This window comes from Callithrix jacchus, chromosome 8 (assembly GCF_049354715.1).
Source record: "Callithrix jacchus isolate 240 chromosome 8, calJac240_pri, whole genome shotgun sequence".
Taxonomy (NCBI): Eukaryota; Metazoa; Chordata; class Mammalia; order Primates; family Cebidae; genus Callithrix; species Callithrix jacchus.
In genome coordinates, this window is record NC_133509.1 from 60,163,711 (window position 1) to 60,184,887 (window position 21,177).

The following is a 21,177-nucleotide window of genomic DNA, read 5'->3' on the forward strand; positions in this document are numbered from 1 at the left end:
CCTAGAGAATGTTCTCTCAACTAGAAATGAATCCCTTAAGTCTCTTTCTCCCTCTGCCCCCAGTGGATTCTTTCTAGGAGCTAGACAAAAAGGTGAAATATTTTGATGGCATTATGTGAGCATATTGTAATTCATTTCAGAAAATGTGTCATAATAAAGATTCTTTATTAGATATACCATTTGTTTCAAGAACATTGAGATCTGCCAGATTTCCAGAGATAGAAATTATTATCATCTTACTGACAAGAAATGAAGAGATCTTATAAAGATCTCTTCTATAAGTAGCTGGAAAGTTGGCCCAGAATATCACCAATATCTCTTGTGTTTCTAAGATTATATAAAGTCCATGGCTCCTGTTGGAAGCAAGGGATTGAACCTCTCATCTTGACTCCTGAGCTAAATCCACAAAGTCTGACCTTTTGGAAAACAGTTTGTGTGCATTAGGGGCTAGGGGGAGTGGAAGATGTTTTCAAATACTCTGAGCACAGTCTGCTACTTGTTTTTTAAAGCTCCCAGGACTTCTAGATGTTATTTTTCCCACAATAAGCATATGAAAGGTGAATTTTTATGGCTTGAGGATTGGTGTGAGTTTCATTCATGGTCTGCTTTGCTATACTACTTTTAAGAGCTGAAAGTGTATATGTCATCTCTAATTGGAACTCCCAGGCAGAAATGATGCCATCGGGGAGCTTAAAATATGTAGCCATATGAATCACCTTGAAGACCAACCATATTGCTATAAAGCAAATAATTTACATTTAAATAACTTATCTGCATTCACCTAATTTAAAAGTAATCTTTATTCTTTCTCAACTAATCCCCAAACTTATGGACTAGTTTGATCATATTTGTGCAATAAAATTGAAATTTTCAGATATAGTAGGTAATCAATTTTAGTCACCTCATCTGTGTTTCCAATCTCATTACAGATTGCAATTTTCAGTGCAGATTACATGATGACCCATCAGTGGCTTTGTTGTTTCTGAATTACCGATTCCTTGCCTACTGCCAGATAAGAACAAAGCCTATGCATCAGCCTGACAGCTTGCAAACAGAAAATGGGCTTGTAGGATTGGATTTAAATCCCAGGTGTAGGGGATAATTACCACATCACTCATGCAGTAACTGAAAAATGGTATTTCAACAAGAAAAATTACATTCCTTTTATAGTGCCAACAGAAATCATTATTTGAGGCTTCACACTGATTCACTGTATCATTACATGTGCACTGTACTCATTAAATGTAATGTTTGTTGCAACATAAAAAAGTTATTGTTTTAGGTACTTTGTTGGAGAAGGTAGCTTAAATTTAAGGTTTGTAGAACCTTGATGGTGTAGAGGTCGTTTGGACTCTAATATATACTGTGCAAGAGAAATGACAACCCAGACGCAGAGCTTTCAACTGGCTCCTATTACAGGAGGCGTGGATGGATAGTACAAAGAAAATGGAGTATAAATCTTTTGTTTCAAAAACCCCAGCCATTTAACCCTACAGTCTGTCCAGAGAAAGAGTACAAATAATGATTCAAATCTTGACAGAGCGGTGCTGAATAGTGCATATTTTACCATTAGCTTTGAAATCATTGAAGCCCAACATATACATTCTAAAGAACAGAAGGACAGAGACTATATTCATTTGAAAAATCATAAAAAAAAAAAACAGTGGCAAACATACTGGAAATGCCGTCTTCATCCCTGGCATTCAGTCCATACCCACAAAGCTGCAGTTGTTTCCCAGTGATTGTGCAAGCAGCACAATAATGAAAGTGACATTCAGCAGAGTCGTTCGTAGGTGCAGAAGGCTATGTGTCAACTGCTGAGAGCAACAACTTAGGCTGCATTAATCAGATCCCTAGTTATATTTATGGCCAACTGGCTTTCTCATTATGATCAAAATCATGCAAAAAAAAAGAAAATGACTTCAAATTTGCTGTATTCTTGCATGAACGTCGCAAGGAGGCATTGACTATTTGATAGACATAGGTAAGTGTGTGGTGGGGGTTGGTGGATGGGTGGGTAGATAGTTAGATTAGATATATAGATAGATGATAGTTGGATAGATGGATGATAGAACTTTATGTGTCAGCTATAGTGTCTTTCCCTGGAATTCCTAAATTAATATTTTGAGCCTATTCTCCAAAGTGCAGGGAGAGACGTTTGTGAAGAGGCTTAAAGCGCAGTTGTGAATTGCTGAAATATGTCTTTCTAATCTTCTATTCCTCTCACCTCTGTAGTCTTTTGTCTTTACAATCTCTTGAGGATGGCTGAGGCCTTGACAAATACTGAAGCGGGCCTGAATGTGTGGAGGATATGCAAGGTTTTCAATTTCTCTTTAGGCGTAGAAAAGTACTTGCAGCAACAGACTTATTTTTCTAAGAGCTGGTTCCTATTCCTTTATATCCTAAGGAAAAATTCATTTGGTCAGGAGTGGTGTGTTCAGATGTGCTGCCTGTTCTCAAACAGCCTTCAATCTAGTTGGAAAAGAAGGACGTTGAAGTAAAAAAAAAAAAAAAAAAAAGTAACAAAATTACAAGTGTTAGGGGCTAAAAGAGTAACAAGGTCATAGATCCTACAGAGGCGGCAGTAACCTCTGGTAAAAAGGAGCTGAGCATGGAAAAAGAGACCATAAAGGAAGATAAGTCCTTAAACTAAAGAGAGGGCTGAAGAGCTCCAATAGTAAAATCTTCTTTAGTGATGATATGAAAAGATAATGTGCTACTTTAGAGGTAAGCTTATCAAAAACAGAAGCTGGCATTTGCTGATAGTTCTCAGGACCTCAATCATATTAATCTGAACCTTATAAACCTTAATCATAATAAAAATGGACATTTATGTGCACTTTTTCTCTAAAGCACAGTGCTAAGCACTTGAGATGACTTATTTACTTCTCACACCCATCCTAGAAGGTTGTTGTCACACCATTTCGAACATGTGAAAATTGAGACATGAAGGGATGAAGTAGTCTGCCTGAGAGACGGAGTCTGGATTTGAACCAAGCCTATCTTTCTACAGAGTCTGCAGAAAGATTAAGTTAATCCTTAGACTACATAGTTATAATACCGTCACAGGAGATAAGAAACTGGAAAATTTTTAAAAATCCTTTTTGTTCTCATGTACAAAGCTAACATCACCTAACCCTGGTCATTTACCAACTAACACATAACAAGCTTCTAAGTAAATATGCATTGTGTTGATGGCCATTTAAAAATAATGATTTGAAGATCCAACTAACAGTCATAAAAACACGTATTTCAGATGTGGGTGAAATCTTACATTTTCTTTAAAGAGCACACTCTGAGTTCTGGCAACGCCAGTATTTAAATTCTGTGTTGTTGGTGGCATTTCATTCTTTTTCTTGAAATGCAAAGCATAACCTATTCCACCCACTCAGAAACTCAGCAAACTTAAAGAGATAAGTCCCTTTGCAAGGATGCCTTGGAGGAATTTATTCCCCAGGCTTATCAGGGAGAACAATGTGGGGTTGGTTCTGGATCACGTGGTCATATTAGAAAATACATTAAAATGCAGGCTGACAAACAAAACCAAATGCAAAATTACCATTCTGTTCTGCTCCTGACAGCACTGTGGAGAATGTGATTTCTCTGTATTCGTGCCATCAGGGCCTTACATGGTATGGTTTAATTGGAGGTCAACATGTGGTTGAACTGGAGATTGTAAGCTGTGTTCAGAAATTAAAACTGACCAGACATGAATGTTATTTCTCACCTGCTTAGACCTTATAGTACACAGGCCAGATTTTCCATGTGATATCCCTGTACCTTCTCAGCACCCCATCTCTGGTCACACTTGCTCTACTTCTCCTAATTTAGTAAGAAACCGAGCAGCCACATTCATCTAAGAATCTCTGTGCAGTGAGGCTGATCAAATACTTCCCCTATGTGAATAAATTGGCTGTGCCCAGAGTACAAAATCTGCTGTGTATTCTTAAAAGGAATGCGATCAGACCATGTGTGATTTACAAACTATCCAGTATTTTCATTGAGACATGAAAATAAATGGATTTGGTCATCATTGCAGCTCAGCTGTTTCTCCTGAGGCTAGAGAGATTGCTCCTTTGGCCCCATGGCATGCCCTTGTGAGACTGGTGAGAAAGCAGCTGCTTACATTACCTGAGAGAACTCTCTTTAAAAGCCTCTGTTGCTCTAAAGAGCTTTGCTGCTTAATTTTGTTTTTCCTGAACGTGTGTTAGATGTCGCCCATTGATGCTGCCTCCTGCTGCCTCATGGTTCACTGCTGGGTTGTGTGAGGTCTCCATGCTTGAGAAAGGTGCTGTACAAATGGCACAGAGAATATCTTATTGTGTGGGAGTCTAGGTCAGGCTGGGGAGGTCTCAGAGCATTAGCAACCTGCATGCCTGTAGCCTGGGAGGTAAGAAGTAGAAGGTTGGGGGTGGTACTCTTCACAAGCCAGGTATGAGTACGTGAAATGACTAGCCTAAAGTCACATAAGAAAGGAGAGACAGGCACAGAGCTAGGGGAATAGCTTGCACAGAGTTAAGCAGAAAAGAAATCATATATCTGCCTTACCCACTGCACCTCTTCATTCTTTGTTAACTTGGCAAAATGGCTTTATGTTTTACATGACAGGCAGGTTTTCCTCACTTTCCTGTTGCTGGTCTTATGACTTCTAAATGCTTCACTTTGTTTTTTAACTTAGCCCTATGAAACATGATTGTGTGAAGAGGAAGAATAAAATTTGTCCCCTTTGGGCAAGACCAAAACGTGGCAATGAAGACTGAGACATTAACTGGCTATCCTAGGTTTGTGGGTGGCTAATGTTGCCATGTGCCATCAAAGACGAGCATTGAATTGTTCAGTGGTAGAAACGTGAGTAAATTGTTAGACCTTGTAAAATGAAACACAAATTCTTTTGCAGTTTCTAAAATTCTGGGGCAGCCAGTAAGGCCATATTGGACATAATTATTGCTTAACTGAATACATGAAATTTAAATTGTCATAGCATCTTTAAGTAGAATATTTTGGAAGACCTGAAACTGGAGATAGGCTATGACCCATGAACTATTTCTGAGCTTTCCTTAACTGTTCTTAAACCCAAAGTTCAGCAGAATTGCTCCAGGGCTAGCTTGTACACTTAATTAATATTTATTAGTCACCTACCAGCAAAAAAATAAAACTTTTTACAGTGCGCTTGGCAGAAGAGGAGCAACACCATATTCTGCTTTCAATCATTTTATAATCTAGTAATGATTAAAGCCTCTAACGAAGTTATAACATCAAATAGATAAGAGTTCTGGATTATAGACCCCAGCAGATAGAGGTCATTTTTAGTGGGTGTGACTAGAGAAAGATTCCTATGGGGGTGCTTTCGAGTCAGGTCTTAATGAAAGGGTAGCATTTGAAGAGCAGAGATGAGGAAAAAATACATAGGTGGAAGGAAAAGCAAGGCAAAGCAAAGCTGTGTAGCTAGACTGGAACATAGGCTGTTTTTTTTTTTTTTTTAGGAGTAGAGGAAGAGGGCTGCCAAACACCAGCTCGTATTTCATCTGATAAACGATGGGAATGGAGGACAGTGGATGCTGCAGTTCAAGAGAGCATCAGAGGCAAAAATATATTTTAGGAAGGTACAGCTAGAACTAGAGGCAAGGGACCAGTTAGGAGGCTATTGATGGTCCAGGTGAAAATAACAAGCTCTCAAATGACAGTGGAAACAGTGAATGAGGAAAAGAAGAGACAAAGGTGAGAGGCATGGAAGGCTTGCGGGACTCCACCAGAATGTATGAACAGTGGCAGAACTCTGAGTCTGAAGAGATGCCCATATTTAACAGATAGCAGGAGAAGTATGCACCAAAAGGAAGATGGACAAAAAACAGAAGAGAGAATTCAAATCAGCATTGAATTGTATCGAAGGACCCAAAGCAAAGAGAGATTATTCAAATAGGAGCTCAAGGTCAATAATATCAAATATGGTAAGGTCAATGAGAAGAGTGATAAATAGCCATTAGAATTCAAAATTGAGAAGTCACTGTTCACTGCCAAGAGAAAAGTTTCCAATTACAAAAATTCAGGGGTGAGAAATGGTAGGAAGGTAGATATATAGCTCTCTCAAGAGAGTTTATAGTGTAAGTTGGTGAGGATGTGAAGGAAATAAGCATGAATATGAAGATGATGGCAATGTACACAGGCATAGTCTTCCTGGGGAGCATTCTGGTGATGAGAACTTGAAATGGGTACTCCTTTGATCCTGAAAATACTTCTTTAAATTTATTTTAAGGAAATATTGTTGAGAATTAAAATTGATTTACAAGGACATTATAGGTCTTTATATAATAGGGAAAATTTTTAAGTAACTTAAATGAAAGTTACATGTGCCAAAGAAAGTAGAACCATATAACTCATATGAACTAAAAAAGGGAGAAACAATAATGGTGGTGGAGGACTCAGGATTATGTCACAACTAGCTAAAAATATGAGTACTTCAAGAATTTAATGTCCTAAACTATTATGAATAGAACCAAATAGAACCAAAATAGAACCTACAAAAATCCATTGTATTAGAATCCTGGCAAACGAAAGAGTTTATAATGTAACTGTTATTAAGTGAATTAAACAGGTTATAAATCAATAAGCAAGGTGGGTGGGATTTCATTTTTAAGTGTAACTATACATAACACATATTGTATACAGGTTTGCATATTTGTGTAATACATGTGCACATATGTACATATATACATATATATGCACATATTTGTGATACATATAGCCAGATATTTTTGTCTGCCTGTTCAGACTAACATGTATACATCTCTATCTTGCACTCTGCCTTGTATCTTCTAACATAATCGGGCCACTTCCACAGGCTTGCGTTTGTGATACTAGGGTTAGGGTTAAGTTATAAGGAAATTCTCAATATTTCTTTAAAATAAATTTAAGGCATAAGAGTGGTCAGAGAAAATGAAGTGAGAGTCTATGTAGGTATTCCCCCAGCTGCTCTTCTGTTTAGTTATTCTGGTCTCTTGCATTTCTCAAAGTACATAGCTCCTCTCCAGGGAAAGTCTTTCCTAAAGGTTCACTTCTTCTGGGTTCTAGCTAACTGTTATCTCCCCTCACTCCTTAGACCCAGGCCTGGTAACAGATAGTTAATAGATATGATGCACCATCTCTTATACACACTGTACTCTGCCCACACTTTATTGAATTTTCCCAGATTTATTCCTACTTGAGTTCGCCTGATGTGAGTGGGATCCTGAATAATATGTGATATCGATCTTAATACAGATTGTTTTCTTTACTTGGAAAATTTCAAATTTGCCTGGAAAATTTAAATTTATTTACTTTTATTTGTACTCCCTGAAATTTACATAATTTTGGGAGCCCTCTTTGAGAAAGATGCTATACCTTTAAAAATGTAAATTTAAGTATAAAAAATTAACATGACCTTAGAATGAGAAAATCAGTGATATTATACATTTTAAAAGCTAATATTACAAAGTTTTCCAAATAAAAAAGCATGTTTTTATAAGTTAACCTCTGACACAGCTTTGTATTTTTTCCAACATTTTTTGCTCATATTTATTTTATTTTGTATTCTTTTCAGTAGAATACATATTTTGCTCATATAAATTTTGCTCATATTTATTTATTTTGTATTCTTTTCAGTAGAAAGAATACAAAAATATTTTGACCTTTCTTTTAATGTGGATGAAAAATTTTTAATTGATATTTTAGAAAACATTATTTAAGCTTCTTGTTTCATTACTGGTAAGATCATGCCAGTTTTCAAGAATATTTTAAGATTTGGGAAAATCTGTAGTATCAGTTGTATTTATAAATTCTTAAATTATAAAGTATATTTCTTGTAAAAGAACTTTCATTTTGACTATCAATGAGATCATATCTTCCTTTGTTTATAATTTTGCACATCAAGTGACTGGAGCTCTCCACAGATTAATTTATGGTTCTGCACATTTTAAATCCTGTTCTCCCTCACTACCCAATACACCTACCACATTCTTATTGTGTCAGGTCCACATCATAGCTAGATGGGACCTCTAGGCTCATACCTTTGTGTCCTAACCATAGGCAAGTTTACACAATATGTGGGAGGAATATTTATGACACTTATACATACCTTGGAATGGCCTGCTATAACTTATCCACATATGGATATGATGGCAAACCATAGAAATTTATGCCATTAACCCAAATGATCTCCAACATTCTCCTAATCATGTACCACAAAAGCCTGTGGCTGCTCCAAGCCACCTGAGCCAGGCAGGGTATGTTGGAGTAGAAAGAGAAATTTATAGCAATGGTTAACATACCCACTTTTGTATATTAGTACAAAAAACATATGACCATAGGAACACATTGGAAGAGATCCATGCAAGAGCAGAATTCTAAAGTTAAGTTTCATCAGGAAACACACTTTGAGGTTTATCTCTTAGATGCTCTCTTAGATGTTCCCATTGAGTCTCTTATCCTCCAGATCAAGCTCCTTACATTTCACATTATAGGCAAAATTAATCCCTTTACTCTCCTCTGTATTCTCATAGTTCATTGAAGTTCTTCTTTTTCTTTTCTTGAAGTTCTTTATAAGTATTTCAGATTATAATTAATGGTTACAAAAAGTTTTTTCCATTGTCAGTAAGACCTTGATTTTGTCTTAGTCAGTGATATGGTTTGGTTCTGTGTCCCTACCCAAATCTCACCTTAAGTTGTACTCTCATAGTTCCCATGTGTTGTGGGAGGGACCCAATGGGAGATCATTTGAATCATAAGGGCAGTTCCCTCCATCCTGTTCTCATGGTAGTGAATAAGTCTCATGAGATCTTATGGTTTTATCAGGGGTTTCTGCTTTTGCATCTTTGTTTTTTCTTGCTGTTGCAACATGAGAAGTGCTTTTCACCTTCCGTCATGATTCTGAGTCTTCCCAGCCACGTGGAACTGTAAGTCCAATTAAACCTCTTTTTCTACCCAGTCTCAGGTATGTCTTTCTCAGCAGTGTGAAAATGGACTAATATGGTAAATTGGTAACAGCAGAGTGGAATTGCTGTTAAAGATACCTGAAAATGTGGAAATGACTTTGGAACTGAGTGTAAGGCAGAGGATGGAACTATTTGGAGGATTCAGAAGAAGACAGGAAAATGTGGGGAAGTTTGGAACTTCTTAGAGATTTGTTGAATGGCTTTGACCAAAAAAGCCTGATAGCAATATGGATGATAAGGTCCAAGCTGAGGTGAACTCACATAAGGAACTTGTTGAGAACTGAAGCAATGGTGCTTGTTATGTTTTAGCAAAAAGACTGCTGAGATTTTGCCCCTGCCCTAGAGATTTATGAAACTTTGATCTTGAGAAAGAGATGATTTAGGGTATCTGGTGAAAGAAATTTTTAAGCATCAAAGCATTCAAGAGGTGACTTGGGTGTGGTTAAAGGCATTCAGTTTTATAAGGAAAGGAAAGACTAAAAGTTCAGAAAATTTGCAGCCTGACAAATGTGATAGAAAAGAAAAACTCATTTTCTGAGAAGATATTCAAGCCATCTGCAGAACTTTGCATAAGGAGCCAATTGTTAATCCCCAAGATAATGGGGAAAATGACTCTAGGGCATGTCAGAGGTCTTCACACCAGCCCCTCCTATCACAGGCCTGGAGACCAAGGAGAAAATGATTTAACAACCCAGGGTTCTCATGATGTCCTGTGTGCAGCCTAAGGACTTGATGCCTTGCCTCACAACTGCTCCAGCTGTGGCTGAAAGAGGTCAACATAGAGCTCAAGGCCATAGTTTAAGAGGGTGCAAGCGCCAAGCTTTGGCAGCTTCCACATGGTGTTGAGCCTGCAAGTGCACTGAAGTCAAGAATTGGAGTCTGGAAACCTCTGCCTATATTTCAGCAGATGTTTGGAAATGCCTGGCTGCCCAGGCAGAAGTTTGCTTCAGGGTCGGGGCCATCATGGAGAACCTCTGCCAGGGCAGTGCAGAAGGAAAGTGGGGAGTCAAAGCCCCCTGCCGGAGTCTATACTGGGACATTTCCTAGTGGAGCTGTGAGAACAGGGCTACCATCCTCCAGACTCCAGAATGTTAAATCCACTGGCAGCCTGCATTGTGTACCTGAGAAAGATGCAGACACTCAGTGCCAGCCTGTGAAAGCAGCTGGGAAGGAAACTGTACCCTGCAAAGCCCAAAATATGCAAAGCGTGAGGTGAAGCTGCCCAAGACCATGGGAACCCACCTCTTATATCAGTGTGACCTGGCTGTGAGACTTGGAGTTAAAGGAGATCATTTTGGAGCTTTAAAATTTGACTGCTCCACTGGATTTTAAGAATTGCATGGGTCCTGTAACCTTTTTGTTTTGGCCAAATTCTCTCATTTGGAATGGCTGTATTTACCTAACGCCGTTGTAACTAGGAAGTAACTAGCTTGCTTTTGATTTTACAGGCTCATAGGCAAAAGGGACTTGCCTTGTCTCAGATGAGACTTTGGACTGTGGACTTTTGGGTTAATGCTGAAATGAGTTAAGACTTTGAGGGACTGTTGGGAAGGCATGATTGGTTTTGAAATGTAAAGACATGAGATTTTGAAGCACCAGGGGCAGAATGATATGGTTTGGCTTGTGTCTGCACCCAAATCTCATCTTGAATTGCACTCCCATAATTCTATGTTGTGGGAGGGACCTGGTGGGAGATAATTTGAATCGTGGTGGTTTCACCCATATTGTTCTTGTGGTAGTGAATAAGTGTTACAAAATCTGATGGTTTTATCAGGGGTTTCTGCTTTTGCATCTTCTTCATTTTCTCTTGCTGCCATCAGGTAAGAACTGCCTTTTGCCTCCTGCCATGATTCTGAGTCCTTCCACCCATATGGAACTGTAAGTCCAATTAAAGTTCTTTTTCTATACAGTTGCAGGTATGTCTTTATCAACAGCATCAGAACAGACTAATATAGTCACAAATACATAGAATTTGGCAATTGATGAAACTTATACATACAGATAGGTGCCCATTTTTTCTTTTAAATTAATTAATGAGATGGGATAAACTTAAAAAACCAAACCAATAGAAAAATTATGAGCATGAATGTCAAATTAAAGAAATCATATAAAAGAGGGTAAAACAAATTTTAAAGAAACAGAGAAATGATATAGTAGAGAAGAGGAAAGTTGAATAAACTCACCAAAAAATACCATCATTCTTCTTAGTAAAGGAAGGAAAGTAGCTGGCATGACAGGGAGTAACTGAGATTTAAGGAGCAAGACTAACCAGTTAGAAAGAACAGTGATAAATTTATATTATGAAGTAAAAAAGGGAGAAAATATAGATGGTGATAGAGAACTTAGGATTATATTGTAACCAGTTCAAAATATGAATACTATTTTGTAATCCTGCCTTTTGTAAAAATCTATATTGACAATCCAGTCACTATTGTTAGAGAAAGATTATCAGAATGTTTCAATAAAGAATTAATGTCCTAAACTCCTACCAAAAGAACCAAAGCTTTCCATCAAATTTCTTGACAGAATTATAAGAACTACGTAAAATATATCTGCAGACTCAATCTTGCCTACAGGCAACTGGTATGTCACCTTTCCTTTGGAGCCATTCAACATCTATAAAAATCATAAAGAAGGACTCCATTCCCCTGCATCACCTCCTCCAATGAAATCATTGCAAATCCAGAGATAGAACCAGTGAAGGCTGGGAAATTGCACTATGCTTAGAAGTTTATTAAGTATGTTCATTTGTTTATGTCATAGTGATATATACATTATTCTAAAACTAATGTCATTAGCCCTCAATAACAATTATGTGTCAATAGAAGTGACACCAAAATTAAAAATTGGTGAGTTAAAAAAACAATTAAGAATGCATTTGATTTGTCTGACTTTCATGGGGCCTCTGACCAGTGAAGGTGGAAAAGAATGAGTGTGCATCTAGAGAACATCATTCTCAGCAAACTGACACAAGAACAGAAAATGAAATACCGCATATTTTCACTCATAGGCGGGTGATGAAAAATGAGAACACATGGACACAGGGAAGGGAGTACTACACACTGGGGTCTATTGGGGGGAATAGGGAAGGAACAGCGGTGGGGAGCTGGGGAGGGATGGCTTGGGGAGAAATGCCAAATGTGGGTGAAGGGAAGGAAGGCAGCAAAACACACTGCCATGTGTGTACCTATGCAACTGTCTTGCATGTTCTGCACATGTACCCCAAAACCTAAAATGCAATAAAAAATAATAAAATAAATAATAAAAAAAGAATGAGTGTGCATGATAAAGTAAGTTCTGTTTCCCACTTCTTAGTCTACCACAAAATAGAGCTCGGCCTTTTTGCATGCAGAGTTCTCCGATTATACATCCCTTGACTGATAGAAACTATGATTCTGCTGGAGGAATGCCTGTGGGGAAAAGAGATTTAATTTCATTGTTTCACTCATTAGAAAACTAACTTCATTTAACAGCATTATTAACAGAAACTAAATGCCAAATATATACAGATGACTCCACTAGGTTTTTTTAAAACAGTCATAGAGTAATAGCTTCAAACGAATCCCTTCTAAACAAATGTTTAAATCAATTCAAAAGAGGTATGAGTTTTATCACTGGTAACAACTCTGGTTTTAAACCTTACTCTCCAGAGTCACAAGTTAATTCCTGAGGAGAATAGAAGGGGGAATTTCATAGGAAGGGCCATGAAATGCTTCCTTTCTATACGGTGTTAAGTATCATGCCCAGGTAGTATGGATTCCCGCTTTCAACTCTTCCTTAATATAGGGGGGAAAAAACTGGATTGCCTACTGTGAAATGTGAGGTAATGACTCTTGAACTTTAGTCTAACTGCATTAGGAAAAAAAAGGAAAACTTACAATGAAGATATTTCTACATTCTCAAGGGGAATTGTTCCTATGTCTAAGTGACCTTTTCTCGACACGTTTCTTTTAGTGTTTAACCTGAACCTCCTATTGTTTCATTTTAATCCCATTTATCCTGGTTCACTCCCCAGTGGCCACACTGACTAAAAAGTAATGCTACCTCTGGGAATGAAATGACAGTCTTGGCTAGTTAGGTTTATCAAGTTTACCAGTGCAGGATAGGAGATAAAGGGAAATGCCTCAGGAGATCACAAATGCTTCAAAATTCAATATAGGTGACATTACACATTCAGTATTTATAAAAAATTATCTAAATAAAAACTAAATGTTTCAGTGAGAGTAAATAGAAAAACAAGAAAATGGAATGAGAGGCTATTTACTATATATTTGTATACTTTACAATGGGTCCCTTAACATTTTCTAGAAGATTCTTATATCAGTACTTTTTAATTTCAGGAAAAGAAGCTACAAGAACTAGATGGATTCATTGAGAATAATTCAAGTTAAGTAAACTTATTTTCTTATTTCATAGGTTTCTAGACTGACAGACTAGAAATGAACTATTATTCCCAGGTCTCTGGCTCATTCCTGCTTGGTTGGTATGTGATAATGATGAAGACTAAAGGAAGAAAAGGTTAGGAAGCAGAATATATTGAATTTGTGGTATAATGAGATATCACTGTCGTGATGTTAGGTAGACAGTTGAATACAAAAATGTGAAGATTAAGACACAAGTTTTGGTTGGAGAAATATATTTTGAAAAGGATGGAGAGGCAGGAAAAAAAAGTAAATGGAAAGGTAAAAAATTGGATTATGAGCTATCTTAGGATTTGGAAAAAACATGTTTCAAGATTATGATAATAAACTGCATTGTTGAGGTATGCTAGGGAATTTAGTAAGATCAGGAAAGAAAGGTTTCCATCAAGTTTGGAAATATGGTATTTCTCTAATGACATACTATGGACATGAGTCTTCAAAGTAATTTTTCTTTCTCCTATTTGTAACTTCAGTTTCTCAGTTGTTACCTGCAATAACTACACATGAAATTTGCTAAAGATAATACCCATCTCTTTTTCCTATATAATATCACTCATTTGCCTGAGGAAAATTCACAACTTAATTACTTGGAGGAAATCTCCAAGTGCACTGACATTGTCAGATCAGTACGGGTTATTCCTTGCTACCTAATGCCAATGAAACACAACTGTGGCACTCAGTGCTGAAGACCGGATTGCTCCTGTGATGCTTTTGTGAATAGAGAGGCAGATAGATATCTCTGCTGTATTCAGTTTGGGATATGCTACAATAAATCTGCTTATATAGGAAAATAAGCAGGAAGGTTCGTTTCACATACATTTGGTCTCATCCTCAGAGAGCACAACTATCTTCAGTATAGCTAGGCTAGCTGGAGCTGTGGCTTGTTTGTCATTGCCGTAGTTGGAAAATATTAGACCTCTGTACAGCACCAGCTAGTCTCCTCCTTCCCTATTGGAAATTTCCACCACTAAGGGTTTTCATTATCCTTCCAGTCCATCAGACATATGTGAATATGGCAGAAGATGAATGGAGAACAGAGATGTGTCCTCTCAATTCCCAACTCCCGCCAAAAGCTTCTCAGTCCCTTTGCAGATTAGTAGTTTCAAATGGGGAGGGTGGAGTTTGTGCGTCTTCACCAGCATTGGAGCTCTTTTACCCATCTAAGACACCTTGTTACTTATATTCACATCATTTCTGTGAAGTTTGAAGGGATTCTAAAATAATCAATTTAAAATAAAAATGAAAGGTTATGTAACTTGTCCAAAAGCACACAGCTCATAAATGAACAAGATGATTTTTAAATCTAGATATAACTGACTTCAAATGTATATTATTTATATAACAGCTTTATTGAGGTATAATTGTCATTGCAATACACTGAACATACTTAGTGTCTACGTTTTTATAAGTTTTGGTATGTTATGTACCAATGGAAATTATCACCACAATCAAGAAAATTTGTGTGTATACATAACAAGGAAAAGTTTACTCATGTCTTTCTTTCTGCCCCTCCCTGGTTACCCACTCTGCATCTCAGGCAGCCATTCATCTATTCTCTGTCACCATTGATTAGTTTGCATTTCCTAGAATTTTATAAAAGTGAACATTTGAAGTATATGTTTTTTCTTTCAATTTATCTGATTCAGCATGATTGAGGTTAATTCATGTTTCTCTACTAATAATTTATTCTATTTATTGCATAACAGTGTTCCATTATACTGATATGACTATTCACCAATCAATGAACATTTGGGTTGTTTCCAGTTTGGAACCATTGCAAATAAAGCTCTTATCATTAAAATGCAAAATCCAATCTTCATTTGAAGATATACTTTTCTTTCTCTTGATTACCATGGTATGTATATGTTTGATTTCTTAAGAAACTACAAAACCATTTTTCAGTGTGGTTCTACCATTTTACATTCACATTAGCAGTGTTGAGAATTGCAATTCTTCCATATCTGGACCAATACTTGCTATGATCAGTCTTTTTAATTTTAGCTATTTCAACAGGTGTGTTAAGGTATCTCATTATGATTTTTGTGTTTCCCTAATTACTTATGATCATGAGCACCTTTTTTGTGTGCTTCCTATTAGTTTATCTTTTTTGGTAAATGTCAATTCAGATTTTTTGTCCATATTTTATTGGGTTTTATTATCAATGGATTTTTGAAGTTTTGTGTATTAACACAATCACTTTAACAGGTGTTTGATTTGCAGATACTTTCTACCAATCTGTCTTACCTTTTCATTTTCTAAAGTGTCAAAGAGTAGACATTTTAATGAAGTCTAATTCATTAATATTGTTTCATGTATTATATTTTTAGTGTCTAATCAATGAAGTCAGCCTAACGAGGTAACAAAGATTTTTCTCATGTGATTGTCTAGCTCTTAGTTTTCATTTTTACATTTACATTTTACATCACACACATTTTATTTTACATTAGGTATATATTACATAATTAATATGTAATTCACTTGGCATAATTATTGATTTTGGTTCAAGTATGAATTACACAATTCGTTAGGAAGACTATCCCTACTCCATTGAATTTGCCTTTGTTGTTGCTTATATAGGTATGAGTCTGTACTAAATTTTCCATTTTGTTCCTTTGTACTTGGTTATATTTAAGCCAATTCCATATTGTCCTGGTGACTAGCTTTATACTAATCTTTTTATGTGTTTTGAACTTAGGTACTTCTAGCCTCCCAGCATTTTTATTCTTTAAAGTTGTGCTATTCTCTCTCTTTCATATTTTCATGTCTTTTAGAATCAATTCATCACATTCTTCAGAAAAGCTTCCAGAATTTTGATTGTAATAGGATTGAATCTACAGATCAAGTTAAGGAAAATTGACCTTTTAGTAATACTGAGCCTTCTGACCCATAAACATGGTTATTTTTTCACTTAGTTTTTCTCTAGACAATGTTGTATAATTATCTCTAAGAAGTGTTCTATATTTCTCAGGTTACAAATTTTTACATATCTTTTGTCAAATATCTCTTAAGTTTCTCATATTTTGGATGAGATTAAAATTGTTTTTTAATTTTCTACTTACTGCTAGTATATAGAAATGTAGTTGGGTTTTTGTATAGTTGATCTTTGTGTCCTACAACCTTGCTGACTTGCTTGTTCTAGTATCTTTTAGCTATTTCATACTTTTTTTATACAGAGGGTAATGTCGGTGAATAGAGTTTTACTTCTTCCTTTTTAACTAGATCCCTGCTACATATTTTTCTTGCTTTATTGCACTGGTGAAAGCTTTTAATCTTAATCCGTCACAAATTATCAAGTGTTTTTGATGGCCTAGTATTTGTCAACATGATTATAGTTGAGATGAAAACATTGTAAATGAAACAAGCAGTGTTCTTGCTGTTATGGAGCTTAAATAGTTATTCAATTGTCTGGGAAAATAGGTGCATTTAAACATGAGTTCTAATATGTTTAAGGAATAGCTAGTGAAAATAAGATTTAGCCTAGAAAAACACAAAAAATAATTCTGCCTTCAAATATGCAAGGGATTATTTTATAAAAAAATGATTAATTTTTGTTTGGTATAATTTTGGAGGACTTAACTAGGATTAGTGGTGAAAAGTTGAAAAGGAATTTAAGAATTTGCTACAATAAAAAACTATTTGATATTGAAACAAGCTGCCTCATGAGAATCCTGTGAAAAGTTTGAGAGGCTGGATGATCCTTTATTAATATGCCATAGAGAGCCATCATTTTCAAGTAGAAGACAGAGTGGTTTCTGATTTGGACAATCTGAAATTCTATAAATGCTAAGATGAATGGGACAAAAATCCTGCTTAGGTTTATAATCTCATTGGAAAGAAAAATATATTTGTGATATAGATAAATAATTCAAATTATTGTTCAAGATATCAAATGAAGATATTTATAAAGTAGTGTGTAATTGGCCGGGCGTGGTGGCTCAAGCCTGTAATCCCAGCACTTTGGGAGGCCGAGGTGGGTGGATCACGAGGTCGGCAGATCGAGATCATCCTGGTCAACATGGTGAAACCCCGTCTCTACTAAAAATTACAAAAAATTAGCTGGGCATAAAACGGTGGCGTGTGCCTGTAATCCCAGCTACTCAGGAGGCTGAGGCAGGAGAATTGCCTGAAGCCAGGGGGCGGAGGTTGCGGTGAGCCGAGATAGTGCCATTGCACTCCAGCCTGGGTAACAAGAGCGAAACTCCATCTCAAAAAAAAAAAAAGTAGTGTGTAATTAATGGATATACGATTGTACAAATCATACACTCAGCAAGAATTGCCCAAACATTTGCTGTCAAATCAAACTATATATAAATATAATCTCACTTATTCCATATACCCTGGTTACTCTCCAATTTTCCATTTTCTTTGTGTTGAGTGCCCTTTATTTTCCTTTACATGGTTTCTAATTCCTAACTCCCCCTTCAGTGTTGCTCTTGAGTCCCAAGGGATCTTTTATGAAAATCTCCTTAACCTCTAGTTCTCTGTGGTCATTCTTTTTCCCCATTGATTATTTACACTTCATTTAGGACATCAGGAGAGAAAATGTCTTACATCTCTAAGTATGTCTGATCCCTGCAATAACACTGACAACATGCACTCTGTAAACATCAGCTAATATTAACAATGACAATAATGCAAAAAAGAGAACAGGGAGAAAAGACTATCATAGCTCCAGGCAACACAGTCAGAAGATGTTTTTGAAAAGAAGTGAGATTTTTTTTTATCTCCTACTTTTCTGCTGATTTATTGATACCTTTATTCATTAAATAAACATTCTTTGATGACTTATAAGTCTCATCTTGTCAGAGACTGGGGACACACACATACAAAAATGATGGAGACATGGCCCTTCCACTCAGGAACTTGCATTGTTATTGTAGAAATAAGAAAACGGGCAAATACACAGATAAATTTAAAAAAATAAAAATTATCCAAGCAATAAACCAGAGACTAGTTTTATATAGAATGGTCAGGAAGAGCCTTTCTAAAGAATTGACAGCCTGAATTCTAACAAAGCAAACATTCAAAGACTAATGGGAAGAGGGAAGAAGGGAATGCATTTTAAGTAGAGGAAAAGTTTCTACAAAATATTCTGTGAAAATGACCTTAGTTTTCAGGAATGAGTGGATGATGATCATGTGACTGGAGCATATGGGGCAAGGGGAAGATATAAATGAGGTGAGCTTGGAGAGGTAGATAGCCCAGCTTGTACAAGGCTTTGTTGGCTATTGAGAAGAGCTCATATTTCATTTTAAGAAAAGGCAAGACATTAAAGGATTTTAAGCAATAGTGTGATAGGACATGATCTTGTTTACACGTCGAGAACATTTATTGCTCTATGGAAAATGAATTGACAAGCGTACGGAGTTGGAAGGCAGCTGGCAGTAACCCAGGGAAGAAACAACACTTGACTGAACAAGGCCTAAATAGCAGAACTGGACAGAAGTTGACAACTATCTATTTTGTGACCTGATGCAGCCCCTATAAGAAGCCCTTTGAATTTTAGGAGTATCTGAATTATGCAATTCTAGCGTGAAGTTCAAGCTTAAAGAAGTGCATTGTTTGCCTAGGAAGCACATTTTTCTTTACTTGGATGCTATTTTACTTAAAATTTTTTGGAAGGCTTCTACTGAACCAAGTTTATGGATGTCCCAGGCCTCCACCAGCCATGCTCTTGCGACACTTCAAATTACCTTTCAACACAGCTATCTGCCACCCTATCAGCAATAGGGCCTGCTTCTCTGTAATGCCAAGAAGAGGTAGCTGTTGTAGAATATAGTTTGAAGCATAATACTTGCTTCATTAAGGAGAACCAGCCAGGTCTCTTTGTTATCAAAGGTATATCATCTGGCCAACATGGTAACATCATGGATAGCTGGAGGCCAGACTGGATGGGTAAGCATGCTCTCATGGATTAAACAATGAATTTCATAGCCTGGGAAACATCGTACCCTACCCAACACAATACTGTCATTGGAACAAACAATTTTAGAAGGGCAAGAAAGCCATGTACTTTGAGACTGGGCTACTCCTACAAGCAGAAAATACCTTGGCTCACTGGTAAAGTGAGTTTATTCTAGTCTAGCCATTTTTCTAGCCCAACCTCAGGTCCAAGTATTCTTTGGCTGCCTCAGAACAATACATGTCTGGGCTGGGCCCACTTTTCACTTTATCGACTGCCACATACACTGCTTGCAAAGTAAGTCACACAGTCTATGCCATTTATGCCTGGATGCTAGCTTACCAAAGTTGTGATGCTTGAGGCAGAAAAATTGCCCCATAACTTCCGGGACAAATGCTACTGAGCCAGATACTTTGTGTTAAACCGCCTCCTCCAAAATGTGTGCGGATCTGCTTAGAGTAAGAAATCTGTTGCCCCAATAAAGTATTGTACCAGAGATATATTTGCCCTGTCCTTATCACCTCCTGGTACCCCATGTAGTATACAGAGAGAAACTGCCTACTAAGCCTTTTTCGTAATTATCACCACAATGGGTTGTTTATCTCTAATGTGCTGGGCAAATTTCACTTTGAGTGCTTCAGCATGGGGCCTCCAAGAGGTATATACCATAGCTCACATCCAAAAACAAGGTAGTGGAAAGCTGACTTCCAAAAAATCCAATTCAGGCAATTCAAAAACTAGCCCTTTGTGGACACAATGGGTTATAAGGAGGAGGCTGCTAGGATCTTCCAGGAAAGGTTTTCTCATTCTTCAAGTCACAAGAAATGAGTGGACCCACTTCTGCCTCTGGAGATCCTGCCTGAACACGATACTTAGAATAGCTACAGCAGCATCAGCATGGAGAAGGAAGTGAGTTGGGGCTGAGAAGAAATCGGGCAGACCAGGTCCTAGGCATCTTTGAGCCTATCCAATGGCTACTCCACTTTTGGACTCCTTTTACATGAGATAATCCTCTTATTATTGAAGCCAGTTTAATTTATTTTCTGCATTAACACCAGCTCTAAGTTTTCTACCTGATGTGGTGTGCAAGAGTGGATTCCCTGGGTGTTCTGGAAGGGCCTTGGCTCTCTGAGGACTAACAAGTTAACCTCAGAGTATTATACACTGGAGGGACCAAATCAACTTAGGGATGGTCCCAATGAAATCTGTGTGTTGTGATGGCAAGTAGTTCCTTCATCTCCTGGTTTATTTCCAGAAGATCTTGAATCTTCTCAGGTGAGTTCAAGACCTGCTGCCCCTGACCTCTAAGTACCTTCAGACCTTGGCATGTATTCTCTTACAGCATCCTCCATTTATTGATGTTTAGTGTTTTCTGATTGTATAAGCTCTTTTAATAGGAGAAAATTATAAAATGTTTGGAAAACATTTGTAATTCTCACATTCGGACAATGTTTAACATTATCTTGATATATCTATAGCTATAGATAGATATATATAGCTATATATACTCTGTGTGTATATATATACATATGCTGTGTATATATATATATATACTATATATATACCGTATATATATACACACACACACGATCAAACATATACACATGTATATATATATACACACAGCATATACATATATATATACATGTGTATATGTTTGATTCATATTTACCCTTTTAAAAATGTGATTGTTCTACTCTACATATTTTATATCCCATTATTTGAATTCATAACTATATCATGAGCATCTCTACATAATATTAAACATGCTATGAAAGCTTAAAAAAAGCCCTTCAGTCTGAAAACTGCCTCCCAGGAGATTCTAGTGCCTAATGAGGATACTAGAGGCTGGGGAAGATAATTTTCTATCTTAAATATTTCTTAGTAC

The 21,177-nt window shown here is 36.9% G+C and overlaps 1 long non-coding RNA gene across 1 annotated transcript in view; it reads left to right on the top strand.

The window, feature by feature from the left end:
- The first annotated feature begins 1,769 nt into the window (after nt 1-1,769).
- Nucleotides 1,770-21,177, top strand: part of LOC103795698 (uncharacterized) — a 174,553-nt gene continuing 155,145 nt past the window's right edge. Inside the window, exons 1-2 of the long non-coding RNA XR_013521690.1 lie at nt 1,770-1,984; nt 13,307-13,352. This is a non-coding gene — a long non-coding RNA (uncharacterized LOC103795698). The remainder of the gene's footprint in view (nt 1,985-13,306; nt 13,353-21,177) is intronic.